The following is a 17,112-nucleotide window of genomic DNA, read 5'->3' on the forward strand; positions in this document are numbered from 1 at the left end:
CCTTCTGTATGCAGCAGCATTTAAAATAGATCACATCACTGCCCAGCTTAAAACCTTCTGATAGCTTCCCCTTGCACTTAGGGGGAGAAAAAAATCTAGGCGCTTTGCCACATCCTACAAAGTCCTGTGTGATTTCTCTGCACAACTCTGCAGGCCCGTCTTGACCCTCCGCCTCCCTCTGCTCCAGCCACCCTGCCTTCTTTCAACTCTTCCTCAGATCTGCCACACTCCCTGCTTCCCAGCCTTTGCATATATGGCCTCCTATGGCTGGATCATTCTTGTGTCTGGCCCATCTCCCAACACCTGTTTCCGCTCCCAGCCTAGTTAACCCCACAAAACTCACTCTTTAGGCCTTAGCTCGATCATCGCCACCTCCAGGAGGCTCTCCTTGACCTCACAGAATGGGTCACATCTCCCTCTTTACAGCACTCAGAGCATTATAAACCTCTTCATCGTGGGCACTTCATACAGGAGCAGTTTTACATTTAATTGCCTAATTATTTGACTGACATCCCCCTCAACCATGACTATAAGCTCTACGAGAGCAGAAATGGTGTTAGTTTTTCTCCCCTTCACCATTACAATCCCAGGACTCAGCACAGGATCTGACACACCGTAGGCACTCAATAAATACTTTATGAATGACTGAATGAATGAATACCTGAATATTAGTACTCCTTGAAAAACCATTGCACCCTTAGCAAATTCTTATAGAGCTGTTGATTCAGTCCAGTTTCATCGGAGCATGAGCAAGCTTTTACTCCCAAACATGTCCATATGATGATTTTCATCTTTTAGTATAGATCTATCAACTCGCCGCACGCCCACGCATGTGTGTCAGTATACGCAACCCCACCCCAGTAAATACATCGTTTAGACAAGAGACAGCAGGCACGCTCTCGTCAAACCCATGCCTGCGACCAGGAGGTAAAGAAGCCCTCATTGCTTTAGCACGCATGTTTATTGATGATGCAGATTAAACTTTAATCATATTGCACAGTTTCAATTTCCAATTGAAATTGAGAGTCTGAACCATATGTGGGTTTTTATTACCTTCCACTTATGCTGCTGATGGAAGCGATCGGAGGGGAGCCATCTTCTGGGGCCTCAGGTGGGGCATCTGGGCCATAAATCAAATTAATACTGCAATGTAGTGGAGGTGGTAATACACAATAGGAGATGAGAAGGGTTAGGAGGAATTTAGTGAGTGTGGGGCTCATCGTCAGGGCGGATGCTGCTGGATGCGAGGGGGCTCTAAAGTGCAGAGAAGGGCTTCTGCCTCCAGTTATCTACCTGGCATCAGCCAGTGGCAGGAGTTTTTAAAGCAAAGGAAAATGCCAGGCTTTCAAAAACGGCTACACTGGCAAAAGTTCCTCCTGAGGAAGATTATGGCTTTGGTGTGTGACTGTTTTAACATGTGAATCCCTAAGGGCAGCAGACGCTGCTGAAAGGGATGACAATGGTGTTTATCTCACATTCGACTGGAAGGAATTTTTCCACATGTATTTAGCAGTACTCTAATAACACCTGTTACTAAAAATGTGGTATCAATATTCTAACAAATACAGAGCATCAATGCCCAAGATTTGTAGCTGAGTTTTTATTCTCTATTGGAAAGATTGTCTGCCTATTTGGGGTAGATGGCAGTGGCTGAGAGGTTTTATTAGGTATCAGGCTGGTACTGGGCCAAGAAATAGAAGTTAAATAAGCCTTCACACCCCAATGGGAGAAGAATAACAGCAATAAGTAGCATTTATTGAGCACTTACTGTGTGCAGGTCTCTATGCTGAGCACTTACCTGGTCTGCATAACAACTGTATGAATTAGGTACCATTGATAATGAATATGTGTGAAGTACTCATTCAGCACATGGAGCTTGGTAAGTACCCAATATATGTTAGCTATCCGTTGTTGTGATGGTGGTGGTTATTCTATTGTACGCTTGGGGAAATGAAGATCCAGAGAGGTGAATGACTTGGCCAAAGTCATAGAGCTAGAATGTGACACAGTGATTTGACACTTAGATGTCCAACTTCAGTGCCTGGATCTTTAACCACTATGAACTGCTGCCTCCTCATCTAGGAACCCCCCTCTGAAGAACAGATCTGTGAAAAAAACCACCTGTGTTGAGGGGACAATGTTGAGTCAATAACTGTAGCGTTCAATGTGGGTAAATCAGTTGAAGAGTTTCAGGGCTTGAGAAATTAGAGGGCTGGGTGAAGAGCTGGCTGGCCGGATCAGTGATTCAATCATCCTTTACAAGGTGTCCACTTTGTGGTAGGCTTTTGGGATGCAAGAATGAGAAGATGCAGCCCTGTCCTCAGGGATCTTCGTCGATAGGGAAATCCACTGTTTCATATGAATTTTGCCCGGCACCTCAGTCTGCTCCACCGCAAACACTTGGTTTGCTCAGATCCCTTTTCCAACATTAGAACTCGCATGAGGATGGCAGCTTGGCTTCCTGTCACAAGCTCTTTTCCCTTGCGTGGCTTCATTTTTCCTCAGCTCCGTCAAAAGCACCATGGAGGAGGCTGCCTGAGTTCCAACTCATCCATCTTTAAAGACCCTCGCTTTCTTCCTTTACCTGGGACAAATGCTTAACAACTCAGCACTGGAAAATCCCCATGCCACTAGCAGGTACAGGAGGGAAATGAGAGGAGAAAATCTAAGCTAAACCATCTAAAACTGCATCAGGATAACTCAAGATAATTGCTCCATTGGCCTGCCTTATAAGATCGTAGCTCCCACTGTGTGCTGGGTATTTCACTGGGTGCATCAGATATAACATCACAACAACCCTTAAAGGGAGGTGGAATAATCCCAACTTTACAGTAGAAGAAACAGGCTCTGAGAGGTTAAGACATCTACCCAGAACCACACAGCTGGAATCTCAGAGCACAGATATTCACGTCTATTCCAAAGTGAATGCTCTTTCAACTATGCAACATTGCCTCCCCTTTTTATTATTTATTTATTATTTATTATTAATTTTAATTTCTCTTACCTCTTTGAATGGCAAATGTTACGAAATCCAAAGGTACAGCCATGTATAGAGCAAAATCTCCTTCCCACCCCTATCTCCTGGTCTCAAAGTTTGACAGTAAACATCCCCCAGAGAGGAAGAGGTGAGAGGTCCATGGACCTCATCCTCAGGGAGTTTTCAGGTCAGCTGAGAAGCCAGGAAAAGCCCCAGAGGCAAACGTACTGGACAAAGCAGAGCAGAATGACAGGTGCCTTCCAAGCTGGATACAAATACTTTGGGAGAATGGCCAGATATTTCCTGATTTCGGAGAGAGAAAATCATAGAAGCCTGCCTGGATAAGGTGGTATTTGGCCTGTCACTTAAAGTATGGGATGTGCATAAGAGACTAAAGAGAGTATTTGAGAAGACTGTCATCAAAGTTTACGCATTTTCTGCCCCAGAGTCTTTCCGGAGGCTGGTCCCAGTTCCTGGAGCACGCTTCCATCCCCTCTTACCAGACTAATTCCTATTTATCCTTTCCATCCCAGCTGGAATGTCCCATCCTTAAGAAAACCTTTCTCAATAAGCCATGCTTAAGTTAGACACCCCCTTACCTGGCTGTCTAGCCTTCTTCTCTACACTGGCAGTCCCACATGAACAGGACTATGTCTACCTTGGTCAATGCTGCATCTCAGGGCACCTGGTTGAAAATTTTTAACTATCACCTGGGTTCCGTCCTCGCTGTGGCACTCGCTAGCTAAATGGCCTTGGGTGAGTGACTTAAACCCTCATTGTTATATATTTTTTATAATAAGAGCAAACACGTTTAGAACACTTCTATATGCCAGGCCCAAATCTGTGATTTGCCCGTAATAACTCATCTAATATACGTAACAACCTTATGAGGTAGACACCAGGATCCCCATTTTACAGATGAGGATACTGAGACCCAGTATGGAAGGCAGACTTCTAAGGTAGCCTCTAACAATCCCCATCTTGTGGAATCCATGCGTTTGTGTCATCCTCTCCCCCTGTGAGTGGGCTGGACTAGTGACTTGCTTCTAACCAGTAGAATACGGCAAAGATGACGGGATGTCATTTCCATGATTGGTTATAAAAGATTGTGACTTCCATTTTGCTAGCCAACTGTTTCAACTGCCTTCTCAGCTTGCAGGCTTTGATGAAGCAAACAGCCTGTGGGAAATGAGGTCTATAGTTCAATGACACTTAAGGAACCGAATCCTGCCGGGCTTGAGTGAGCTTGGAGACAGACATTCCCTCAGTCAAGCACTGAGATAGCTGAAACCCTAGCTGACACTTTGATTAGAGCCTTGTGAGAGACCCTGAATAAGAGGTCCCAGCCAGGCCATGCCCCAAACCATGAGATCATAAATGAGTGTTGTTTTAAGCCACTAAGTTGTGGGTTATTTGTTACACATCAGTGGGTGACTGAAACAACCAGAAAGCTTGAGTCACTTGCCCCAAATTGCACAGCTGGTAAGTAGAGGACCTGGATCTGAGCTCAGGGAATCAGACTCTGGAGTTCATGCTCTTGAGCACCATGCTCTACGGCCTTCCTGTAATACAAGGATGCTTCTTGTACCTACTTCAAAAGTTTTCCTAAAGATTACATGACACCATGAATGTAAAATGCTTAGCCAAGCACATGGCCCAATAGTAAGGGCTTAATAAAGGTCACCTGTAATTATTATTATCATTGTTGTTATTTGGTACCTTCAAGACGTGAGCAAGGAAAAGGGTCAGTCCCATAAACATGCAGGCTAAAAAGATGCTCATCGTAAGCTTAAAGAGAGTGATTTTTTTGCCTTCATTAAGAACCATCCCAACGAGGGTATTTAATAAAACATTCATGAGCCACCACTGCTGGAAACCCGGAATGGCAGCTCCCAGGTGACACACCACTGCAGGCAGATGCACTTTTCCAGCCTCTCCCCCTTCTTTCTAGTGTCTCCAAGCAAACCCCGGAGAGCAAGGAGGGAAGAAATTGTCTGAAACTAAGCAGACGTTCTCGTTGGGCATGCATTGGTTTGAGAATTCTAAACAATGCTCCCAGGATACTGTTTTCTTCAAGAGTCAGGGCATCATGGGAAGAACTGGTCTGGGCTTTTTTAGGCCAATTTCCTCCTCATTTTTTGTGGGAGTTACAAGGTAGAGGATGTCTCTGGAGGCCGTAGCCTGGGCAAAGAGCCACCATCATTCTGCACCCTTCAACTCTCCCAGAGTGCAGGATCAGGGAGTTGCATGGCTTAGATAGAGGATGAGGACACCATGTACTGCTAGCTGTGACTTGGGGACTGTGCCCCCTTTACTCCTCACACAGAACACTTCACTTCTGACACTTCTGGTCACCAAATGTGTGGAGATTTTTCCCTACACCAAGCAATTCTCCACAACACCAGCTGACTGTCTTACAGCTTAACTCAATTTTGACCCTATCTGCCTGGAAACGGTGTCAGATCCCACAGGTTAAGGGCTGACTCCTACGAGACTGCTGCCCACTTCAGACGCCAATCACAAGCAGTAGGTCCCCAGGTTCCACACAACTTCTTCCCAACCTCACTACAGATTGGAGTTTCCCACGCCCTCCTTTTCAGGTTCAATTAAATTGCAAACTGACTCACAGAACTCAGGGAAACACTTACTTACATTTACCAGCTTATTAAAGGATATGATGGAGGATACAGAAGAACAACCAATGAAGAGACACATAGGGCAAGGTCTGGGAGGATCCTGAGCACAGGAGCTTCTGTCCCCATGGTGTTAGGGTGCATCGCCTGGTACGCGGATATGGTCACCAACCTGGAAGCTCCCCAAACCCCATAATTTGGGGATTTTTATGGAGACTTCATCACATAGGCATGATCAATCGTTAACTCCATTTTCAGCCCTTCTCCTTTCTCAAGAGAATGGGGGGCAGGGCTGAAAATTCCAAGCTTCTAATCATGACTTGGTCTTTCTGGTGACAAGCCCTCATCCAGGAGCCATCCAGGAGCCCACCCAGAGTCACTTCATTAGAAGAAAAGACACTCCTATCACCCACAAAATCACGAGGTTTCAAGAGCTCTGTGTCAGGGACCAGAGTCAAATACCAAATATTAGAACAAAAGATGTTTCTAGTGCTAACACTTACAAAATTACAAGGGTTCCAGGAGCTCTGTGCCAGGATCTGGGGGCAGAGACCAATATATATTTTCTATTATCTCACAGGGACCCAGAAGTGAGGAGGACATGTGCCTGACTCAGAGCTCTGTCCTTCATCCCTGTAATCTCAGTGGACCCTGATGATAGAAAAGTTATAAGATTATTAGCAGGAAGGGCTACTGTTCAAACAGAATTGGAATGCATCCTTCCCAAGGGCAGAAAAATGTGAAATATATTCTGGCTGCCTCTTTCTCTGCCCCACCAGGCATTTGCATAAATGTCTACGTTTACACAATGGCCTTTATTAGCTTTTCTCAGTTAATTTTTTAGTATATCTCTCATCTCTGATTCTCCATTTTTGCCTCTCCTGATAGAGACCGAGTTTTCTTCTTGGTACGTATATATACTCTAAATAATTTAAGATTCTTGATATATGACTGCTGGCCTTTAGGAAAACACAAATACATTTAGAATAGGATGAGGATCCAAGAAATTCGGAATGTTTGAAGACAACGGTGGCGGGTCTGTTAGTAACATACCCCGAAATGTCAAAACTTATATCCAGAGGAGTCAATGCCTGAATCCTTCCTTTATTTGTTATTGCTTCTCCTTTTTCATTATAGAGTGAGAGTTGTTATGGTGATGGGCAGCTGGGATCTTGAGAGGCTCTTGTAGAAAATATATTGTCTATGTGAAACAATCCATTTCTAAGTCAGGTTGGGAATGGCAAATAGTCTCCTCCTATGGCCCGATCAGTCAAGCATCATAAGATTAATAAAATACCTAAATGTTACTTGACTCGCACAGCTTGGTCTTCTTTAAAGCTCTTGGGACCATAATGGGTCATAGCTATGGGAAGGGGTGGGTCCTTCAAGCACTCAGGCATTTAGTAAGGGTTGGAAAACTATGGCTCATGGACCAAACCCAGCCAGCCACTTTTTTGTAAATAGAGTTTTATTGGAACACAGCCATGCCCATTTGTTTGCATGGTGTCTAAGGTTGAGTTGTGCTATAATAGCAGAGTTGAGTAGTCATGACAGAGACCAAAAATGGCCTGCAAAGCCTAAAATATTGACTATCTGGCTCTTTAAGTAAACGTTTGTCAACTCATGGTGGGGTCATGGCTATGAGAGAAGCAGGGTCCTGTTGCAACAGAAGTCTAGAAAGATCACGAGTTCAGGAGACCTGAGTTAATGTCTCATCTCCTTGACTAACTAGCTGGGTGAACTTGAATTCATTTTGGTCTCTCTCCTCATTTGCAAAATGCAGATACCTCTGTCCACAAGCTGGCATCCTCCTCTAAGGCAGGGGCCATGGTTCTTTGGCCTTTTTTTCTTCCCTCTATTCACTCCCAAAAGCGTGCTGGTGATATATATAGCAAGAGCTGAACAAATGTTTGTTGAATGAATGTGCGTCCAACATTATTATCTCACAGAGTTGTCATAAGGCTCAAATAGGATAATAATGCACACAGTTTGAGAAATATAATACGCCCCAGGCACAAGAGGCTATTTTAGGCAGATTCATTTCTGGTTTGAAAGCTGGGGCTACAGAAAATTGGAACTGGTTCACGTGGTCTTCACCTCGGTCTTTGTGAACTGGATTCGTTTTTTTCAGTCTGGTTCTTTTGGTTGCAAGAAACGGACTCCTTCAAGTTACGTCAAAAACAGGTGTGTTATTACAGGTCAACTGTGAACTGTAATTAGAACTGGAAAGCTGTCAGGACCCTCGGCTGCTTTAAGAACCAGCCTCTCGTTTATTCTCTTTCATCCTCTTTCTTGTTCTAATTATTTGTTCAATTATCCTTTCTATTGGCTAGTTTCCTCGCACTCTTCATCTTTTCTGCTCATATAGAAGTTTGGTTTATTCATCATTTGTCTTCCATATCTCAAGGTGTCTTTTCATCCTCAGCCCCTATGCCATCTCAGTTCCCCAGCTTTATAATTTTCAGTATCTCAGAGCAATCTGATTGGCCAAATACATCTTTTGATCCCAGGTCACACAGGTTGTAAGTCATTGGCCATATTTTGGGTGCACCATTCTTGGGTCACATAGTCCACACAAGGCCAGCTGGCAGGGTGGGAGGAGGTTACTGAAGCAATGGGGGATATGGGACAGACAGTTTTCCTCAGGTGGGTGTGTGGGGGCAAGCACTGAATGACGTCCCTAATGTGACTCTCTCTTTGCTCTTCTTTCCTTTTATAGAGTCTGCCTAATATCAGATTCAATAAAATAAGTTAATATTACCTTTGTGGCATGTAACTGGTGGCCATTAGAGGCCAATTTCACAAACCTCCATTTTTTCCCTGACCTATGGAGCATCAGAAAACCATGATATTTTCAGATGTGGTGTCCCCACCGTGTCCTTCAGGTTTTCCCTCTGTGCAGCCTGTGAGGTTGGACCATTATGTAGAGATAAGGTGAGGATCCCATGGCCGGGCACCTGGATCCTCTGGGAAAAGAGACAGAGAAGCTGGGTTCAAGGAGGACCTGCATCAGGAAAGCCTAAGTCCTGTTAATCATGCAGAATCCCGCCTCCCTACCGGAGGCTAAGCTGATTAGGATCTTTTAATTTACTTGAGGTTGAAGCCAAGCCAAATAGGCAGAAAATTGGTTTCCCTTGGCAGACTTCTCCTATGGGCTTGTTACCACCACCTGGACTTGTCATCCTAATGTTTCTGCCCTATCCCCCTCCCCCTCTTTTCTTTCACTAGGTATTGAATTCATTTGAGTTATTTTCCTTGGAAGAGGCTAACTAATAAATGTAATAAATTACCTGTGTTCGTGGAAAAGAGTGTGGAAGCCCAGATGATGGCTTCCTCTCGCCCTGGCCTCTTGCTCTCCAACCCAAAAGTATCAGTTAGAGATCTTGGGTTATAAGATGTTAAAACAGACTCAGGCTAATTTAAACAGAAAATGAATTTGTGAGGATGGTGAATCATAGAATCAGTGAGAAGGGTGGAGAACCCAGCTCAGAAAAGGAAAGGAATGCTCCGGTATCTGGGTGGTGAAGTGGACAACATTCTTGAAAAGCTGTCACTCTGGAACAAATGATGTCAACCAGTTTTACTCCTTGTGGCCCTCCACTCAGGGTTCAAAGTCACAGCAGGAAGGGGCTGACCTGCCACACTTGAGTCATATACCCTTGGGTGGGAGGTAATGTGTCTTGACTTGGTATCATTAAGACTACACACATTGAGTGAGAGGAAATTCTCCCAATGGAAATTAAGGAGCTATTCCTAAAGCTAGAGGGAATGGGTGCTGGGCTACCAAAAGCCAACAAATATCCTTTACTGAAAAGCAGAGACTATGATGGTAGGAATCTCAAAACACGGAGGAGAGGAGGACTCTGTGGGCAGAAGGCTCCTCCATTCAGATTACATCTTATCAGAATCAGATTGTATTTTGTCAACACTTCACACACTGTGAGAACTGAGTGGTGTTCTTAGCTCCTAAAACAGTTTCTGTTCACTGAAGCCAGACCAGCATGTAATCAGAGCAGATAGACATCTACAAGCTGTGATTTGATGAGTTCTCAGGAGCCTCCCCGCCCAACACTATCCCTTTAGCCTCTGGCCACTTCTTGATGTCTAGAATCACACTGTGCATGAGTGCATGAGCGCCTCTTGGGATTCAGTACTGCTGTCTCCAATACCCCTAATCAAATGGCAAATGCCTCTAGAGAGGGCAGCATCTTGAGTCCTTAACATCCGAGATTGAACAATTTTTTTGCTCATTTACATTAAATCAATTCAACACAACAAACACTGAGCCCCTATTGTATGCCAGACACTATGCTGTACCCTAGCATATAATGTTAGCTAGCATACAGATGATGGAGCCAGCATGCAGACAAGATAGGAGCAGAGTCGCTTAACTCGTGGACCTTATAGACCAAGAGGAAGGACAGATACAGAAAATGCAATGATAATAAAGTGATAAGAACTTTGTGTGTGGGGGGAGGTGGAGATTGTCCCTGAGCTAACATCTGTTGCCAATCTTCCTTTTGTTTTCCTGAAGGAGATTGTCACTGAGCTAACATCCATGCCAATCTTCCTGTATTTTATGTGGGATGCTGCCACAGCATGGCTTGATGAAAGGTGCTAGGTCCACACCCGAGATCCGATCCCATGAACCCCAGACCACCGAAGTGGAGTGCATGAACTTAAACCACTATGCCACTGGGCCAGCCCCAAAGTGATAAGAAATTTGAGAGCAATAGGCCCCTGGGAGAAGAAGGAGGAACAGGCGCAGAAGAAAGGGTGTGAGGGAAGAAAAGGTGACGAACTCTGTGATTTCTTTGGAATGTGGTCCAGGTCTTCCATGCCCCATCTTCTGCTGAGTGCTCTCCGAGTCCCCTGAGCTGTTTTCACCTTCGTCTTCTATCAGAGCTGTGTGTACGGATCCCAACAGGGAGAGTAGGGCCTGAGACCTGCAATTAGCACTTTCGGCAGACCCCTGTGTTTGAAGACAAGCAAGAAAACCCTTGGTCTTTCCAGAGCCTGCCTATCAGCATGGGATCAGATGACCCAGGCTGCTTTACCCAGCTGTTGGCCCTATATCTTGCAATAAAATATTACTTGAGTATTCTTTTTTTTTCCTACCAGATCGTTCATTCTCATTACTTTGGCATCTACACATTTTTGCGTGAATATCAGATGACCGAGTTTTGGGTTGAGTGGCTTCCAGGCGTGACTCCGTCAAGGCTATGATCTATGAGTTTCAGTCTTTTGCTGCCTTTAATTTTTTTTTATTTCAACTGGTCTATTTTCGCCTTTTTATATTCCTCCAAGGATGAGGCTAATGTGGTTACAATAAGAAAATTAGCTCATCACTTATTAGCTGTTAATTTAATTTTTAATTGTCCATTAAATCAGGCACTGGGCTGTTTATATTTTAATTTTTAATGTCAGGGAGTTAAACTGCTTTCCAAATGAAAGTTAACAAGGGAGGGCTTTCCTAACTCTGGAAACAAGTGGAACCCAAAGCATGAGGCTCTGGTTGCAGGGGACTGCCTGGAGTGTGGACAAAGCGTGATGAATTAGGGTAATTGTAAAATTTAGTGAGTACTCACTGTGTGCTAGGCTCTGTGCTAAATTCTTTAGATGCGTTATCTCATTGATTCCTTACAAAAATTCTATGATGTGGCTTTTATTCTTATCGCCATTTTGTATATGGGAGAACTGAGGCCCAGAGAGGGCAAGACATGAGCTTAAGGCTAAGATAAAGAGTGTGGACTCTGGAGGCAGACTTCCAGGGTCCAAATCCTGCCTTCTCCATTTCTAGCTCTTGGACAATTTGCTTAACCTCTCTGTGCCTCAGTTTGCTCATCTGTAAAATAAGGATAAGAGCTTCCACCTTAGAAAATTGCTGCCAGCATTAAATAAGAATATTTACAAAGTGCTTAGAAGAGTGTTTGGCACATAGTTAATGATAGATAAGAGTTTGTTAAGTAGGTGAAATTTCCTTTATATATCCTTATGTAGCCCCTGGACTAATAACCATGCCCCGACTTCGCTGATTTCCTCTTGTACTTTCTTGTCCACGGCCCTGGGGCTTTAATGGAAAGGTGATGGGACCTCCCAGCTAACTCCAGCCTTTCTCTCCTGCCTCCTCATGAGCAGACTCCAGGCACAGCCAGTCTTTACTCTGTACCAGGAGTGCCCATGGACATTCGTTTTGTAGAGTTCCAGGAAAGCTGGACAGTTGGGTGGCCTGGGTGACATGGACCATTTCCTTGTATGCTTGATACCCATGGGCCAGATTTTAGCTCTTGGGAATTAAATGTTTATGCTGTGAACTGTGCCCCTAAGGAACAAATCATATGTATATAGGATGTACACGTTCAGGAATATAGTTTGGTAGCAAGCCTGCCTGGGTCCAAGGTGTCCCTCTCTTTCCTAAGAAGGGCATCAAGGAAGATCCAGAAGAATGAAAGCACTAAATAAAGCTAACATTCTGTTCCTGTCCCCCCAGAGCACTTCCAGGCCCATGCAAGGGCTTCTCAAGAATAATTGAGTCCTGAAAGGAAACAAGAGGAACAGTCAATGGGGCTTGGTGGTACTGGCTAAATTCCCACTGTGATTAAATTTCATATTTTGCCCTGAACTGGGATGGTTTCCAGACACCAGCCTATGAAAACAGCTATATTGAGCCAACTGTTTTCCTAAATAACTGTGAAATTCAGAGCCCTTTTCTGACTTGGCAGGGGCTCGGAGAGGAAAGGGCTCTCGTCAGTGAAAAACACACCAGCTTGGAGTCTGATCCTACTCAGTTGCCCAGATTACTCCAGGAGACGTGCAAGAGACGTTGTCTTTGACCAGAATGATGTAGTAGACTGACCATGGCTTTGGGGGTGAGACATCCTGAGTTAGAGTCCCGGATCTGCTGCTTATTAGATGAGTACCTTTGGGAAAGTTGTTAATATCTTTAAGCCTTAGATTCTTCATTTGTAAAATGAGTGGGTTTTAGCTTAAGTTAGCTATGCTGTGGTAACAAACAACCCCCCAAATCTTGGTGGCTTACAGCAACCAAGGTCTGTTTATCACTTGTATTAAATTTTTGCTGTGGTCAGCTCTCAGCCATGGCTCTTCTTTATGTGGATTCTTCATTCTGAGATCCAAGATGAAGAGGCATCCACTTACCATCTTGGTTTTGTGCCTAGGGGATAAGGAGTGATGGTAAAGTCATGCAGTGATCTCTTAAGCTTTGCTTAGATGTCCCCTATATTCACTTCTGCTCCTGTTCCATTTGCCATGGGGGCAGGAATGTTATACTTCTCCCACAGAGAGGCAGTGCAAACCACATGGTTGTAAGCAGGGTCTTATTGCCTTCTTATAGGAAGGGCAGCAAATAATTTGGAGCGATAATAATAGCCTACCACAATGAGATAACAATACACCCTTCTTAACAGGGTATTTGTGAAACCCAAATGAAATCATACACATGAAAGTTTATTACAAACTATAAAGTTCTGTGTTCATGCTCATTTTTACTCTTCAATGCCAAGTTCTCTATGGGTCTCATAGAGGTTGAATGGAGACATATTTTTTGCATATCTCTATTTATACGGAAATCTGTTTGTCTTCAAATATGTTTGCCGCATGATTTGAGAGATAGCCTGATGATTTCAGGATCAATTTCACTCCACCAAACTAGAAGAGTTTAGTTAGTTTTGGCATGCAGATGAGTGTCCAGCCCAATATTTTGGAAACTCATGACAAAGAATTGTAGCATTGCCTTGCTTTGTGTCACTAAGAGTGACAGGGTCTCCTGGGCTTTGTCATTTGGGATAGGACCCCTCATTGTCAACTACTCATTGATTGGCTCTTTGTTCTTACTGCTGGAGAAGACATTTACAAAAGCACATCAGAGAATGGCAAAAAACCCCACGGACAATCCACTAGGAAACTGGAGACCTGGGCACTTGAGAGAAGGATTGAGAAACAAGATAATGCCAGGAAAAAAACTCATTTAGACTTATCAGAAAACTTTATTAGTTAATGAATTTGCTTTATAAATTATACTGAATGCTTGCTATGTGCTAGGCACTTGGTATTCAAATAATTTGCTCATTCATTTGTTCATTCGTTTATCCGACAAATATTTATTGGACACCTACTATGTGCCAGGCACTGTTTTAGGCACTGGAAATATTATTAGTGAGCAGAACACTCAAAATTCTTTGTCTTTGGGGAGCTTATCTTTTGGGGATAGGGGACTAGTCAGGAGACACACAATAAATAAAATAAATAAGCAAGTAAAATATATGGTATCATGGTACAAAATTAAGAAAATAAGAGAGGAGGGTAGAGAGTGTGGAAGAAGGGGCTGTAATTTTACATAGGGTATTGGAAGAGTCTAATTGAGAGAGTGACATTTCAGAAAAGACCTGAAGGAGATGAGGGAAGCCTTACGGAAGAACAATCCACGCAGAAGGAATAATAAATGTATGTTCTGTGAGGTGGGAGCGCGCCTGGTGTGCCTGAGGGACTGCAAGGAGGCTGCTGGGGCGGGAGTGGCATGAGCTGGGAGGAGAATAGTAGAAGCTCATGTCAGGCACCAGCAGCGACCAAATCCTGTAGAGCCTTGTAGACCGTTGTAGGGACTTACATTTTTTTAATAAGTGAATGAGAAGCCCAATTTAAGGTTTTGAGCAGAGGACCAAGAACTGAATTACGGTTTTTAAAGGTTCATTCTGGCTGGTGTCTTGACAATGGACTCAAAGGTGGCTAAGACAGAAATCAAGAGAGACCTTGGAAAAGACTGATGCAACAAGGTAAGCGAGAAATGGTGGGGGCTCAGACCGAGGTAGTATGTGGTAGCGATGTGATAATAGGTGGTTGGATCTGGAATATATTAATGCAGTTTAAAGGTAGAGCTGACAAGATTTGCACATGAATTGGATATGAGATAGGGCCCTTGCTCTCACTGGGTAAACAGACACCCAAGCATAAGATCATAAAGCAGACAGAAGTATGCTGAAAGGGGTACAGATGAGTCCTTCTGGGGTATCTAGCATAGAAGTAATGAGATACATTAGCTGAGTTTTAAAGGATGAGTGGGGTTTCTCCAAGAGAAGAAGAGGCTCTAAAAACGGTATACTCAGAAATAGAGGCCAGCCAGTGTTGGCGGAGGACAAATTGTGAGGAGTGGTGAGAGACGAGACTGGAACATGGTCAGAAGCCAAGCTTTGGAGGGTCTCATAGGCTAACTTGAGGAACTGAGACCCTTCTTGTTCGGGTGATGCATCTTGGTTTAGCAACAAGTGACGTTGTCATATTTGGGCTCCCGAAGGGTCCTCCATGCAGCGTGAAGAGTACACTAGAGACAGAGGAAAACGTGGAGGCAGGCACACAAGTCAGGTGGGTCTCGAAAGGAGAGGGGATGAGGCTTGACTCAAGGCAGCAGAATTAGGTTGACAGACTTTGACATCCAATCTTCAAAGGGGTCACGGCCCTGAGAAGGAGCAGGACAGAGTCAGGAAGCAATACGCCAAAGACTGTCCTTCCTGGCTGTCCCACTTCTTTCCATTTGATATAGGCTTCCTGCCCTTTTTCAGAACCTTTGGGGAGGTTTTGCAGCATTCTGAGGAATGTTGGAGAAAGTGACCATTTTAGAGAGCAAGGGACAGAAACCCAATGTAAGCTCCAAAAGCATGTCGCATGAAGGATATTGAGGAAGCTCCAGATTCACATTTTCAGCTGCTTCCCCAAAGTAGGAAAAAAATAAACTTTCTTCAAATATGCTCTATAAGAAGCAAGATAAGACACTGATTGGCTGCGTGTGGGTCACATGATCACCCCTAGGCAAATCATGATAAACAGGAGAATATAGCACATGATTGGTCCGGCCTGGGTCACAGGATAACCCCTGTGGACCTGGAGAAAGTATCTCTTAACAGAGAAGGGAGGATGGCGAAGCTCGCTACATAGACACAAAACGGCATTCATAGTCCGTTCTTTTATGAAGAAAGCTCTCCGGAGGGACGTTGGAGAAGAGATGACTTGTGAGTCAGAAGTCCAGCCTAGCTCCAGCCTTCATCAAAACCACCTCTTGCCTGACCATATAGGGTGCATTAGAATTACACAGCTATCATTCACTTCAAATTAAGCCATGTACTCTCAAAGTGAAGTTTTCTTAGGCAGTTCCCTACTCCAGGATAACCTGCCCTTCTCAAACTTGACCTTTTCCCAAACTCAACACAAATGTCTCCTGCCCTGTGAAGTGTTTCTGTCATCACCAGGGCAGATTGATCCAGTCTGTCCTCTGTTTCCTGTGGCAGTTTATTCATCCCTCGGCTGTAACTCCTAGACTGTTGCCTTGTCCTTAGCTGCTTGCTCTCTGCCTCAGATCTCTGCTTCCCAGACTGTGAACTTCTGGAAGGTGATGACTGTAACTCATTCATCTTTGTATCCAAGTTCCATGAATAGCAACTGGCACATAATAGATACTCGAAAACAGTAGCTCAAGGGGCCAGCCCAGTGGCTCAGCAGTTAAGTTCGCATGTTCCGTTTTGGCGGCCCGGGGTTCACTGGTTCAGATCCCAGGTGTGGACCTATGCACTGCTTGGCAAGCCATGCTGTGGTAGGCGTCCCACATATAAAGTAGAGGAAGATGGGCACGGATGTTAGCTCAGGGCCAGTCTTCCTCAACAAAAGGAGGAGGATTTGTGGTAGATATTAGCTCAGGGCTAATCTTCCTCAAAAAAAAAAAAAAAAAAGGTAGCTCAAAATGGTGGCTACCTTTCCCGCTGTTGAGACTGAGTTTGTACAAAACCAGCATTTCTTGAAGAACACTAAGATGAAATGCTAAATATTAGGAGAGGATATGTGTTTTTTTGTCCCGTCACAACTCCTCTTTTGGGAGAACACCTCTCCCCCTCTTCCATGCTTAGTTTGTTTTCGTCTGTCCAGTCAGACTGCTTCCTACCCCTGTCCACAGAGATTGAATCAGACATGGGTCCATGACCCAAGATAGGTAAAATGCGGAGAAATAGTTTCTTTCTGTGTCATAGATTGTAAGCTTGGGACTTCCATGGAGAAATATTGCTGCCAAATGCAAAAGCCTAATAATCAAGCCAAACAGAGGAGAGACATTCAAATAGACAAGGAGAGAATAAGGGAGAAGAAGAAGGGAGCGAGGAATAGAGGGAGAGAGGGACTGACAGGGATGGGGCAAAGGAGGGAAGGGGAGAGAGAGAAAGATCGATTGACTAGATGACGTAATTTGAACCCCTGGATCCAGTTAACCTAAAGCATATAAAATCCTAGGATTTGGAGTTACAGGAACCAATAAATTCTCTTTGTTTAAGCTAAATTCAGCTGGGCTTCTGCTATTTGCAACTGAAAATGTCAAGATTAGTACACTGTTATGTCTGCCTCTTAGAAAGGCACAAGTCCTGTTGGAATACAAAAGGTTCTGACAAGGCCTGCAGGAAAGAAACCTGTTTAACCAAGTTTAACCATGTGCCAGGCACAGTGCAGAAG

The sequence above is a fragment of the Equus quagga genome, chromosome 15, assembly GCF_021613505.1.
Source record: "Equus quagga isolate Etosha38 chromosome 15, UCLA_HA_Equagga_1.0, whole genome shotgun sequence".
Classification (NCBI taxonomy): Eukaryota; Metazoa; Chordata; class Mammalia; order Perissodactyla; family Equidae; genus Equus; species Equus quagga.